At 41.7% G+C, this 13,829-nt stretch overlaps 1 long non-coding RNA gene across 1 annotated transcript; it reads right to left on the bottom strand.

Annotated features, from left to right (window-relative positions):
* Positions 1-9,790: 9,790 nt before the first annotated feature.
* On the bottom strand, positions 9,791-13,607 carry LOC142485749 (uncharacterized). The gene is made up of 3 exons (XR_012798696.1): positions 13,392-13,607; positions 12,929-12,989; positions 9,791-12,691 (listed from the first exon to the last, which is right to left on the bottom strand). It is a non-coding gene; the product is annotated as an uncharacterized LOC142485749 (long non-coding RNA).
* Positions 13,608-13,829: the final 222 nt, after the last annotated feature.

Genomic DNA, 13,829 nt, shown 5'->3' with positions numbered 1-13,829 from the left:
GGGGTGGGGTCGGAGCAGAGGAAAGGCCGCGACCAGCACCACCACCCGCTCCCCCCCCCCTCCTCCCGCGCAGGCAGCGGGAGCACCGGGGACAGCGGTGGGGAGAAGAAACCCCCCGCTACCACCTCCATGCAGGCAGCGGGATCTGAGGTAAGCGGCGACCTGAGGGACATCCCCGCTCCCATCTCCTGCCCCGCGGCCTGTCCCGCGGTGACAGGGGGAAGCGGGGACAGGAGGGACATCCCCGCTCCCATCTCCTGCCCCGCGGCCTGTCCCGCGGTGACAGGGGGAAGCGGGGACAGGAGGGACATCCCCGCTCCCATCTCCTGCCCCGCGGCCTGTCCCGCGGTGACAGGGGGAAGCGGGGACAGGAGGGACATCCCCGCTCCCATCTCCTGCCCCGCGGCCTGTCCCGCGGTGACAGGGGGAAGCGGGGACAGGAGGGACATCCCCGCTCCCATCTCCTGCCCCGCGGGCTGTCCCGCGGTGACAGGGGGAAGCGGGGAGCGGAGGGACATGCCCGCTCCAATCTCCTGTCCCGCGGGATGAATATGCGCTAAAGCGCGGCGGCCATTTTTTTTTCCGCGACCCCGTTAGTAACGCGGTGGTCTCGGGGTGGACCCCGAGACCCGCGTTATAACGGGGTTTAGCTGTATATATATATATATATATATATATATATATATATATATATATGAAACCAGGTGTCCCACCAAGGAGACAAAAAACAGCACTCAAGGTATATGTGTAGAGGTATAAGTACCGTGTTAGCCGAGCTTCAATAATCATAAAATAATAAAAAAATAATATCATCTATTTATTTTTTGATTATATATATATATATATATATATATATATATATATATATATAACAGCAGGCACTTCAAAGGCTCCAAAGAAATAAGTGCTTGTTCAACAAAAATTACAGGAAACCAGGTGTCCCACCAAGGAGACAAAAAAACAGCACTCAAGGTATATTGCAAAAGTGTATTTGAAAAAAAGCAGGCACATATAAATCCAACGTTTCGGTCCTGTATAGGGCCTTCCTCACACCCCTGAGGAAGGTCCTATACAGGACCGAAACGTTGGATTTATATGTGCCTGCTTTTTTTCAAATACACTTTTGCAATATACCTTGAGTGCTGTTTTTTGTCTCCTTGGTGGGACACCTGGTTTCATATATATATATATATATATATATATATATATAAAAAACAGAAGGAAAAAAGCTGCGCCTTACAGGAACATATAAACTATGTATGTCTATGTAAAAATATATCTATTGTATAACCTAATGATCTAAACAATAATGTGTAGGTATACAGACCTATAACCATAAGATAGGCCCATTACAAACATAAAACATATACACATGGAAAAAAAGCAATTGAAAGGATAAACCAGTCCTCAGATAGTTCCGATGATGAATATGGGTGCTGGTATGTAGGGTCTCCGGCAGCTCTCAATGTGGATCTACCACGTCCACAGGATATCTAAAAAGGAAAAGAGAGGAGAGAGCGCACGCCCATAGCGTATAAAAGTATATTTAATGAAGGGGAGGGGGAGGGAGGGGTAAAAAACGCACTTACAAGAAGTACAATAAAATCAAGCATATGTGATAATAATCACCACCATCCGGTCTAACTGCAAGCTCTTGGGGCAGTCCCAGGCTCCGTTGGTGAAGGAGCAGCGTCTCAGCAGATTCCAGGACTGATGTAGGTCATCCGGTCAAAATGCAGACTTTGGGGGCATTCCCAGGCTCCGTTGGCAAATGAGCAGCGTACCAGCAGTGTCCCAGGGCTGGTGTGCTGTAAATAGTCCCAGACAAAAGTTCTGTATGGATAGTGCCTGCAGCACTAGCGCTAGGATCAATCCACTCCTGCGCTGGATGTAGACTTGAATGTCAGTGCGTCTGACGTCAAGACGCTCCCTGACGCGTTTCGTCAGTCTCGGCTAACTTTTTCAAAGGGATAACGTGAGGGGGGGAGGTCCGGTTTTATATACACACTCCAATAAAGGTAATTGTTGAAAAAACGCCCCTACTCAGCTGTAATCATTATCCGTGCTACCAACACTATAGAATACATAATTACATTTAATGCAGATATTTACCCTGAAAGAATTTGGAGGAGATGATAAATTTAACATATACATACAATACAATGTCTATCATATTGCTAAATATACATTTACAATTAACACACAGTTAAACATATATTTGATATAAAATAGTTATCAGTAACCAATTATAAAACAATAATATAAAACAGCATCGTTCTCTAGGGTTCAAACCAAAATTGAAAATACTAGTCTTGTATGTGGATCAAACCCCATCAATATTAACTATGGGATACATTGCAATAACTCAGCATTGTGAAATGATGATACATATCTAGATCCCACCTGTAGATAGAGGGATGATCACACATAAGCCAGTTTGGAGTATAATACTTAGATATTGATGATAGAAAAAGAGATCATATGACATTATAAACTTATTAATATATGTGCAACCAAAATATAACAAGTATTAAATATTGCACCCTGATGAGTGCCTAAATCAAATATCAATTCTTATGATCCCATATGGTTGGACCAAGGACAAAATGAATTTAAATATAAATATAATAAAAAAATATATGGATGAAAAATTAAAAAATGAAATATAAAAATAAAAATAAAAATAAATTTTTTGAATTTAAATGTTCATACAAATGAAAGCCTAAACTCAAAAGGAGACTATGTAACTGGAGTCTATATGCCACAAACAAAGCTGGGGCCTGGAAGGTAAATCTATAAATATGTGCTACAGTGTGATATAGTGAACCAAGTGTTGTGTATGTAAATAAGTTATGTGTACTATAAACTATATACTATATACCTATTTGTATTTATTCTATGTGGTGACTACCAGGCCCTAGTTGGCCATGTTTAAGTGAATATCTAATGAATAAATTCATTATATATATTTAAGAGTACTATTATGGTGTTGTGCTATGTATATAAGGGTAGATTCCTCATACCATCTATTAAACCCAGTGTCCCTATTTTAAAGTATCTATTTTATAAATCAACAATAGTGTGTAATGAATGGATATCCATAATTTAGACGGAAGGGAGGAGGGTGGGAACTGGGAAGGGAAGGTACAAAATAGGGGGGGAGAGGGAGGGAAAGGGGGGGGGGGAAAGGGGGAGGGGAGAAGGGGGAGGGAAAGGAATGGGATGGGAATGGGGGGACCTCTGGAGGAGATCCAAACAAGGGATGAAGTGGAGAAGCAGAGGAGGAGAATAGGAAGAGGCATCCGAGGATAGACTAAACTAAAGTACTAACGTCTAAACATTCGTTTAGTCCCCCAGGGCTGAGAGTGCCCAATTGGTGAATCCAATAGGATTCCCGCCTGCAGAGCGTCTTGAACCGGTCGCCTCCCAGAACACAGGAAGAAATGGTCTCTATTCCCATAATTTGCATGGTCTTGGGATTCTGTTGATGGAATAATTTAAAGTGTCGAGGGACACTGTGATTATTCAGACCCTTAATGACATTTCTCCTATGTTCTAGGAAGCGAGTTCCCAGAGTCCTGGTGGTTCGTCCAACATATTTCAGACTACAACCGCACTGTATAAGATACACAACATAAGTGCTAAGACAGGTGATAGAGCTACTGATGTCATACGTGGTACCCCTTGTTGGAGAACAAACTTGAGTTTGATTCAAAAGATGCCTGCACGTAATGCATCGACTGCGGCCACAGGGATGGTTACCCAATGGTCCCTTCTGTTTAACAGTATCACAAATAGAGGAAGATTTAAGCCTAGTGGGAGCTAGTATGCTTTTTATACTCCTTGCTTTCCTATATGTAACAGTAGCTCTATCCGGCAGGATAGGTCCTAGATAAGGATCACACTTTAGAATGGACCAATGATCATTTAAAATCCTATTGATAAATTTGGATGACTGGTTGTAGGTGGTAATAAATCTTACAGTCGGCCTCTCTATCTCTGAATGTATTATTGGGGTGTCATAACCTGAACGTTTTCCTCTCTGTTGTTTATTCTGTTTGTCTTTAGATTTTTCAAGTAAAGTCGATCTAGCAATGGAACTCACCTTGCTGAGAGAGTCGGACACCACGACGGGATCATATCCCTTGGAAAGAAATTTCTTCCCAAGTGTGACTGACTGGTTTTCAAAGTCAACATCCCTTGTGCAGTTCCTACGAATTCTGTGGAACTGCCCCAAGGGAATATTGTTGAGCCAGTGTTTATGATGGTTGCTGGACGCATGGACGTAGCTATTCACAGACACAGACTTGAAATGTGTGGTGGTAATGATATTCAGGTCTGTGTCTATGCTCAGGGCCAGATCCAGAAAGACAGTGGACAAGTTGTTGATATCAAAAGTGAATTTGAGTCCAAACGAGTTGTCGCTGAAAGAGCTCAAAATATCGTGTAGGACTGACTCCTCTCCATCCCAAATTATAATGATATCATCTATGAAACGGCCATAGTATACGAGACCCGCTCCAAGCGAGATGTTTTGCCAGACATGGGATTCCTCCCAGTGCCCCATAACGCACTGACATTCAAGTCTACATCCAGCGCAGGAGTGGATTGATCCTAGCGCTAGTGCTGCAGGCACTATCCATACAGAACTTTTGTCTGGGACTATTTACAGCACACCAGCCCTGGGACACTGCTGGTACGCTGCTCATTTGCCAACGGAGCCTGGGAATGCCCCCAAAGTCTGCATTTTGACCGGATGACCTACATCAGTCCTGGAATCTGCTGAGACGCTGCTCCTTCACCAACGGAGCCTGGGACTGCCCCAAGAGCTTGCAGTTAGACCGGATGGTGGTGATTATTATCACATATGCTTGATTTTATTGTACTTCTTGTAAGTGCGTTTTTTACCCCTCCCTCCCCCTCCCCTTCATTAAATATACTTTTATACGCTATGGGCGTGCGCTCTCTTCTCTTTTCCTTTTTATATATATATATATATATATATATATATATATATATATATATATATATATATATATACAAATACAACTGTATGCTCATCTGCATGTCTTAGGCAGGTCTGCAACCCCGCCTTTCCCCATTATCACCCAGCATACAGCACTTCCACTGCAGCAAGGGATTCTGGGAAATGACATGCAAATGAGCACACAGTGTCACTTTTTGCCTCAAAAACCATTTTTAACATGGTTCCCTATAGGCTTAAGCTTGCTGCATGGTCACAGCTTTGAGCACAGCCAGGGTTAAGGTGCATACCCAGAAAACCACCCACAGACAGCTGTTTCGACCTTAATGGGTCTCATCAGTGTGGGGTTGATTTAACTGGGTATGCAAAGAGGCTATGGGATAGGCTATACCATAATACTGAGTTAAGTTATGGTGAGTAAAAAAAGTGACAAAAACCCTCCACAGGAAAGCAAATATGCAAATACAACTGTATGCTCATCTGCATGTCTTAGGCAGGTCTGCAACCCCTCCTTTCCCCATTATCACCAGCATACAGCACTTCCACTGCAGCAAGGGATTCTGGGAAATGACATGCAAAAAAAAAATATATATATATATATATATATATATATATATATAATCTTCTTCTCTCTGAAGAAGACCGTTTTAGTCGGAACGCGTTGGAGTGAGAGTCTGTGGAGTGGGACCCCTACCCTTTTCCATGACAGGAGGCCTTGGCTATCTGTAAATTGGCCTTTCACACCTACGCTTTAATGGTGATGTATTTACATCTTTAATACTCGAGCATTTATTGCCTCCATTTCTGCAATTACTATTTTACAACAACAGCTATCTCCTTACGTTATGTGCACAAATCTGCAGTGTGTGTAGAGGTATATGTGCATGCTTGGATCAGAGCTGCTTGTGTGGAGAGGTATATGAGCATGCTTGGATCAGAGCTGCTTGTGTGTAGAGGTATATGTGCATGCTTGGATCAGAGCTGCTTGTGTGTAGAGGTATATGTGCATGCTTGGATCAGAGCTGCTTGTGTGGAGAGGTATATGTGCATGCTTGGATCAGAGCTGCTTGTGTGTAGAGGTATATGTGCATGCTTGGATCAGAGCTGCTTGTGTGTAGAGGTATATGTGCATGCTTGGATCAGAGCTGCTTGTGTGTAGAGGTATATGTGCATGATTGGATCAGAGCTGCTTGTGTGTAGAGGTATATGTGCATGCTTGGATCAGAGCTGCTTGTGTGGAGAGGTATATGTGCATGCTTGGATCAGAGCTGCTTGTGTGTGTAGAGGTATATGTGCATGCTTGGATCAGAGCTGCTTGTGTGGAGAGGTATATGTGCATGCTTGGATCAGAGCTGCTTGTGTGTAGAGGTATATGTGTATGCTTGGATCAGAGCTGCTTGTGTGTAGAGGTATATGTGCATGCTTGGATCAGAGCTGCTTGTGTGTAGAGGTATACAGGCATACCCCGCATTAACGTACGCAATGGGACCGGAGCATGTATGTAAAGCGAAAATGTACTTAAAGTGAAGCACTACCTTTTCCCCACTTATCGATGCATGTACTGTACTGCAATCGTTATATACGTGCATAACTGATGTAAATAACACATGTGTAACAAGCTCTATAGTCTCCCCGCTTGTGCACAGCTTCGGTACAGGTAGGGAGCCGGTACTGCTGTTCAGGACGTGCTCACAGTCGCAAGAGCGAGCTGCCGTTTGCTTATTGGGCGCTATGTCCTTACTCGCGAGTGTACTTAAAGTGAGTGTCCTTAAACCGGGGTATGCCTGTATGTGCATGCTTGGATCAGAGCTGCTTGTGTGTAGAGGTATATGTGCATGCTTGGATCAGAGCTGCTTGTGTGTAGAGGTATATGCGCATGCTTGGATCAGAGCTGCTTGTGTGGAGAGGTATATGTGCATGATTGGATCAGAGCTGCTTGTGTGTAGAGGTATATGCGCATGCTTGGATCAGAGCTGCTTGTGTGTAGAGGTATACACTGGCGACACACTTTATTCGAGCTCGGCTAGTCCCACGAATTCGGGTATACCCGGGTGTATTGAGGTTTGTGACTGTTTTCTGCCCGAGTGCATTGAGGTATTTTCAGGCAGGGATTGAAGCATTTTATTCCCGCTGGCTGCAATACTGCACAGTATATATATATATACTGCATTACAATTCATGAATTTATGCCATCTGGTAGACACGCGAAGCATTGCAGCCTATTAAATCCTAATCATTATCATTTAACAGATCAGCCGCTCATCAGCCAGGCATGAACCCAGGCTGGGAAGGCAAACGCAACGGGGCTTGTCAGAGGTGAGGAGCGGCGCATTCCAGGTATCTGCCAGGTACATACTGGGTATTTGCTCGAATAAAGTGTGTCGGTGCAGTATGTGCATGATTGGATCAGAGCTGCTTGTGTGGAGAGGTATATGTGCATGCTTGGATCAGAGCTGGAGTGTGTGTAGAGGTATATGTGCATGCTTGGATCAGAGCTGCTTGTGTGTAGAGGTATATGTGCATGCTTGGATCAGAGCTGCTTGTGTGTAGAGGTATATGTGCATGCTTGGATCAGAGCTGCTTGTGTGGAGAGGTATATGTGCATGCTTGGATCAGAGCTGCTTGTGTGTAGAGGTATATGTGCATGCTTGGATCAGAGCTGCTTGTGTGTAGAGGTATATGTGCATGATTGGATCAGAGCTGCTTGTGTGGAGAGGTATATGTGCATGCGTGGATCAGAGCTGCAGTGTGTGTAGAGGTATATGTGCATGCTTGGATCAGAGCTGCAGTGTGTGGAGAGGTATACACTGGCGACACACTTTATTCGAGCTCGGCTAGTCCCACGAATTCGGGTATACCCGGGTGTATTGAGGTTTGTGACTGTTTTCTGCCCGAGTGCATTGAGGTATTTTCCAAGCAGGGATTGAAGCATTTTATTCCCGCTGGCTGCAATACTGCACAGTATATATATATATACTGCATTACAATTCATGAATTTATGCCATCTGGTAGACACGCGAAGCATTGCAGCCTATTAAATCCTAATCATTATCATTTAACAGATCAGCCGCCCGTCAGCCAGGCATGAACCCAGGCTGGGAAGGCAAACGCAACGGGGCTTGTCAGAGGTGAGGAGCGGCGCATTCCAGGTATCTGCCAGGTACATACTGGGTATTTGCTCGAATAAAGTGTGTCGGTGCAGTATGTGCATGCTTGGATCAGAGCTGCTTGTGTGGAGAGGTATATGTGCATGCTTGGATCAGAGCTGCTTGTGTGTAGAGGTATATGTGCATGCTTGGATCAGAGCTGCTTGTGTGTAGAGGTATATGTGCATGCTTGGATCAGAGTTGCAGTGTGTGTAGAGGTATATGTGCATGCTTGGATCAGAGCTGCTTGTGTGTAGAGGTATATGTGCATGCTTGGATCAGAGCTGCTTGTGTGTAGAGGTATATGTGCATGCTTGGATCAGAGCTGCTTGTGTGTAGAGGTATATGTGCATGCTTGGATCAGAGCTGCAGTGTGTGTAGAGGTATATGTGCATGCTTGGATCAGAGCTGCAGTGTGTGGAGAGGTATATGTGCATGCTTGGATCAGAGCTGCTTGTGTGTAGAGGTATATGTGCATGCTTGGATCAGAGCTGCAGTGTGTGGAGAGGTATATGTGCATGCTTGGATCAGAGCTGCTTGTGTGTAGAGGTATATGTGCATGCTTGGATCAGAGCTGCTTGTGTGTAGAGGTATATGTGCATGCTTGGATCAGAGCTGCTTGTGTGTGTAGAGGTATATGTGCATGCTTGGATCAGAGCTGCTTGTGTGTAGAGGTATATGTGCATGCTTGGATCAGAGCTGCTTGTGTGTAGAGGTATATGTGCATGCTTGGATCAGAGCTGCTTGTGTGTAGAGGTATATGTGCATGCTTGGATCAGAGCTGCTTGTGTGTGTAGAGGTATATGTGCATGCTTGGATCAGAGCTGCTTGTGTGTAGAGGTATATGTGCATGCTTGGATCAGAGCTGCTTGTGCTGGTGATTACTTTTGCTGTTCTTTGCCTCACGGAATACATGTTTGGTAGATGTGAGTCCCCCTCCTCTTTTATCAATTTTTCTTCCCTTGTTTTTAACCCACAGTAATACATTTGTATTGTTATCACTTTCTTGGCATGCCCGTGTGCTTCTTCATAAGGATGCTTTTTTCGTTGTAATACATATCCATTATCCTTTAGCACCACTGTCCATTGTTATCTTAATATATAAAACTAGCTGAGAAACCCGGCGTTGCCCGGGATGTGAAGTGTGAATAAGTATGTGTAAATGTTGTATGTGAAAGTTGTAATGTGATGCCAATGTTATGCAATATTAGTTAGAATTGTGTTTGTAAATCAACAGTAGTAGAAAGCACATGTATATGAGGGCAAATGTTTGAAGTGTATGTTAGTTGTTACGGTAGTTATTTTTGAAAATGTTATTGTTGGAAATGCTTCTTGAAAGATGTGAATGTCCATTGTTGAGAGGAGTGTATTTGATGTAATGTTAAAGTGTGTGTTGTAAAATAATGTAGTAATAAAAGATGACAGTAGTGTATTGAGTGTCTTTAATTTTTTTGTAATTTCTTATGGCAATATGTAGAGTTCATGGAAATTGAGGAAAGTCAATGTTAATTGTAATGCTAGCTGATAGACCCGGCGTTGCCCGGAATGTGAATGGATAAAATAAAAAATAATGTTGTTTATAATAAAAAGTATATGAATGAAATACAATGAAAACAAAGAGTAATATATAAAATTTGTAAAAATATTTTATTGTCGTTGATGAAGAATAAAAAGTGGTATATACATTTGTAATAAACATATGTAAGAGTCCATGTGATAATAATTGGTATAGTAATAAATGATAGTTGTTATTAAATGCAAGTTGATAATAGAAAATTAATTGTATGTGTGAACATACGTTGTCATCCAGAGGAAGGCAAAAAAAAAACCGTATTAAGGTGAAAAAAGAATTCCTTCCTGACTCCAAGAATTGGCAATCGGAACAATCCCTGGATGAAAATCCGTGATATGTGTGTGTAAATGTAAAAGTAGTGTTGTAGTAAATGTAATTTGATGTGTGTAAGAATGCTAATAGTAAATGTTTATTGTAATGCTTGTTTATAAACCACATTTTTGGTAGATCCATTTGGAGCAAATATATATAAGTCATGGGATGAGCCTACTCTAGAACATGCGACATATAACTGTCCATGGGAGAAACATGGTGATTGTAAGTTGATTCCAGTGAACTTAATTGACTGTCCTTGTGATTTGTTGATGGTTATAGCAAATGCCAGTCTGATTGGGAATTGTAGGCGTTTGAAATTGAAGGGCATGTCAGTAGGAATGAGTGGAATGCGGGGTATGAAGACATCTTCTCCTGTGGCCTTTCCTGTTAATATAGTAGCTTCAATGAGGTTGGGCATTAATGTTTTGATGCAGAGTCTTGTTCCATTACAAAGGTTAGGTGTGTTGAGATTGCGAAGTAGCATGATGGGTGTTCCAATTTTAATTCGAAGGCGATGTGGTGGCATTCCAGGCGGCTCAAGTGAGTTAAGAAATTCAGTGGGATAGTTAACGGCTTCATCATTATCTACGACGGTATCTATGGACTTGTATTCTGTAATATTTCCTGGAATCATATCTTGTATTTGATGATTAATGTCATTAACGCAATTATTTTTTGCTGCAAGTATGGCTCGTTCACATAGCCATTGGTGATTGTTATAATTTTGTATGATGTTTGGATATACGTGATGTATGAGGTCTGTAAGTGATGTCATCATGTGTGCAAATTGTGTTGGAAAATCAATTTCTCCAGATAAGTTAGTAGGTAAAGTACCTTCACCAATTTGAAGAAGCTTGTTTGCAAAATCTTGAGTATTAGATTCTCCTAAAAGTTGTACTCGCATATTTGTAGTTAAAGGATAATGTTTAACATTGTGCCATAGATGAGAAGATTTAAGGCATGCATGAAGTTCATCTGCAGGTGTTGATCTTGGTATAACAGGAAGTGTTTGTCTGAAATCACCAGCTAAAAGTATTACAGCTCCTCCCATGATGTCTTGACAGTTACGTAAGTCCTTTAATGTTCTATCAAGGGCTTCAAGTGATTTTTTGTGAGCCATTGTACATTCATCCCACACAATAAGTTTGCAAGTTTGTAGTACACGTGCTTGTCCAGAATTTTTTGTTATATTACATGTTGGGTTTTCTTCATTGGCAATGTTTAGAGGTAATTTAAGAGCAGAGTGCACAGTTCTTCCTCCATCCATAAGAGTGGCTGCAATTCCAGATGATGCAATAGCAAGTGCTATGTTGTGTTCCATTCTAATTTCTGCAAGGAGTAAGTTGATGAGAAATGTTTTTCCTGTTCCCCCTGGAGCATCAAGGAAAAGAATGGCACCTTGTTCCTTTGTGATGTGAGACATAATGTTTTGGTATGTTTGTAATTGTTGTGGAATTAACATAGGTTTTTTTGATGCAACATAATTTTTAAGATGTATAATATTGTAGTTTCTCTCACGCATAATGTCTGAATTAAGTATATCGCGGTGGTGACGTTCAGGAGATTGTACTCCTAATTGAAGTAGTGTTTTGTTATTAATAGCTAGGCATTTATCTTCTAACAAAATGAGTACTTCGTTGTAAATTTCTGGAGAAAAATGTAAGTGTAGTGTTGGGTTGTCTGTTTGTGCTTTTGCCAGTATATCTTCACTCATGTAGTCTTTGTAGGTATCCCATAGAGTGTTAGGGTTGGATGGGTGGCAGGTGGTAATGATAATAGCAAAAAGGTTTCTTATTTTATTAGGTAAAGAATGTAAAACAGCTTCTGATAAAGTAGTATTCCAGTGTTGATCATCCTCTAGTAATCCAAGTTTTTGGCAAGCTTCGCGATAAGTTTGACAAAGGTGTCCATCCACAGTTTTGAGATGTGTAAAAGAAGTTGGTCCTGGAACATTATGAAGTAGCATTCTAAGAAAGAAGCATTCAGCGTTATTTGGATGAACTGTATATACACGACCCAATGCTTCACTTTGTACGGCGTCTTCTCCTGTAATACGTACTCCATGTTTCCTTTTGTTAAAAATTTTAGTAGATGAATTCCAAGTGTAATATTTAGGAATGTCAGGATATAGTAATGTCTTAGCAAAAGAGTCATTTTGACACAATTGAAAGAAGGCAGTTAAAGTTGTGTTTGGTGGTTGAGCTGCAAGTGAGTGAGCGTTATGAGGTGTGAAGTATACTCTTTGTCCATTTTCTAAATGAACTGTTAAGTGAACAACAGTTGGATGACGTTGGTGAATTGGAAAAGACAAAATCCTCCAAACGGCTTCATTACTACTAATATATCGTCCCAACTGATATAGTGAAATTTCATCTTTGATCTTGTCGTTAGTGATGCCAAAAATGGCCATGTCGCTTCCTTTGTTGACATACTTGCAAATGTATTTAATAGATTTAACAGAATTACAGTATTCTACATTAATGTGTGCGTTAAAAGTTTTAGAAAGTAGTGGAGAATATGGAACAATCCATTTGTTGTCGACTTGTATATTAGTGTTGTTTCGAAGATGTATTGTTGCTGTATATCCACCATCTGATGGAGCACGTCTTGTATTTAGTTGGAGGGGTGGATTTGGGGGGTTTGTAGAATTGTGAAAGCCGGTACTGTTGATGCCTGTAAAAAGAAGGAAAAAAGTTAATAAATGTGTGTTTGTAGATGTAAATGTGAATGTTAGTGTAATTGATAAATGTGTATTGTAAATTATGAAAAGTAAAAATGAGATGTAATAATGGTGTATATGTATGTAATGATTTAATAATGCTGTAATGTATGTAATAAAAAGTTTAATATGTGTAGTTATGATGTAAATTAAATTGTTTTAGAATGCAAAGATGAAACGTAATAACTTACCTTGTGTGAGTGTAATTTTTCCTGTGCTGTGTTGAAGTAGAAAAAATACTTTAGTTGTGACCTGTGAAAGTGTGTAAAAGAAAATAGTTATGTGGGTGTGGTGGTGGTAAAGGTGGGTGGGTGCTTTGTTGTTTGAAGAGTAATTGTGGAATAGGAAGGGTAGGGGTGTGAGGGAACATGAATGTTGTTTTGTTGGTTGTGTTTGGTGAAGAGAAAGTGTGTGTGTGTGTGTGAACGATGTGAGTGTGGTGGTGTTGAAAAATGTAGTGTGTGTATGTTGAAACAATATGTATTTTGTAGACGTGTGAAAGTGTGTAAAAAAGTGTTTGTATGGGGGTGTGTGTTAAAGGTGGTGTAATAGGAATTGTGGTTGAAGAGGAAGGTGGATGGGTGTGTGTAATATGTGTAGGTATGATGTAAATAAAATTGTTGTAGAATGCATACATGAAGATTAATAAGTTACCTTTTGTGAGTAAAACTTTTCCTGTGCTGTGTTTACGTAGAAAAATAGTATTTGTTGTGACCTGTGAAAGTGTGTAAAAGAAAATAGTTATGTGGGGGTGGTGGTGGTAAAGGTGGGTGGTGTAATAGGAAGGGTAGGGGTGTGATGGAAGAGGAATGTTGTTTGGATGGGTGTGTTGTGTGTGAAGGATGGCTGTGTGGTGGTGTGGGAAGAGGAAGTGTGTGTGTGTGGGTGTGTGTAAAGAGGAAGGGTGTGTGGGTGGGGGTGTGCTAAGAGAAAGGGTGGGTGGGGGTGTGGGAAGAGGAAGGGTGGGGGTATGGGAACAGGAAGGGTGGGTGGGGGTGTGGGAAGAGGAATGGTGTGTGGGTGGGGGTGTGGGAAGAGGAAGGGTGGGTGGGGGTGTGAAGAGGAAGGGTGGGTGGGGGTGTGTGAAGAGGA

The sequence above is a fragment of the Ascaphus truei genome, unplaced genomic scaffold, assembly GCF_040206685.1.
Source record: "Ascaphus truei isolate aAscTru1 unplaced genomic scaffold, aAscTru1.hap1 HAP1_SCAFFOLD_633, whole genome shotgun sequence".
NCBI classification, from domain to species: Eukaryota; Metazoa; Chordata; class Amphibia; order Anura; family Ascaphidae; genus Ascaphus; species Ascaphus truei.
Note: the sequence above shows the minus strand (reverse complement) of the source record. Positions and strands in the feature narration are given on the sequence as shown.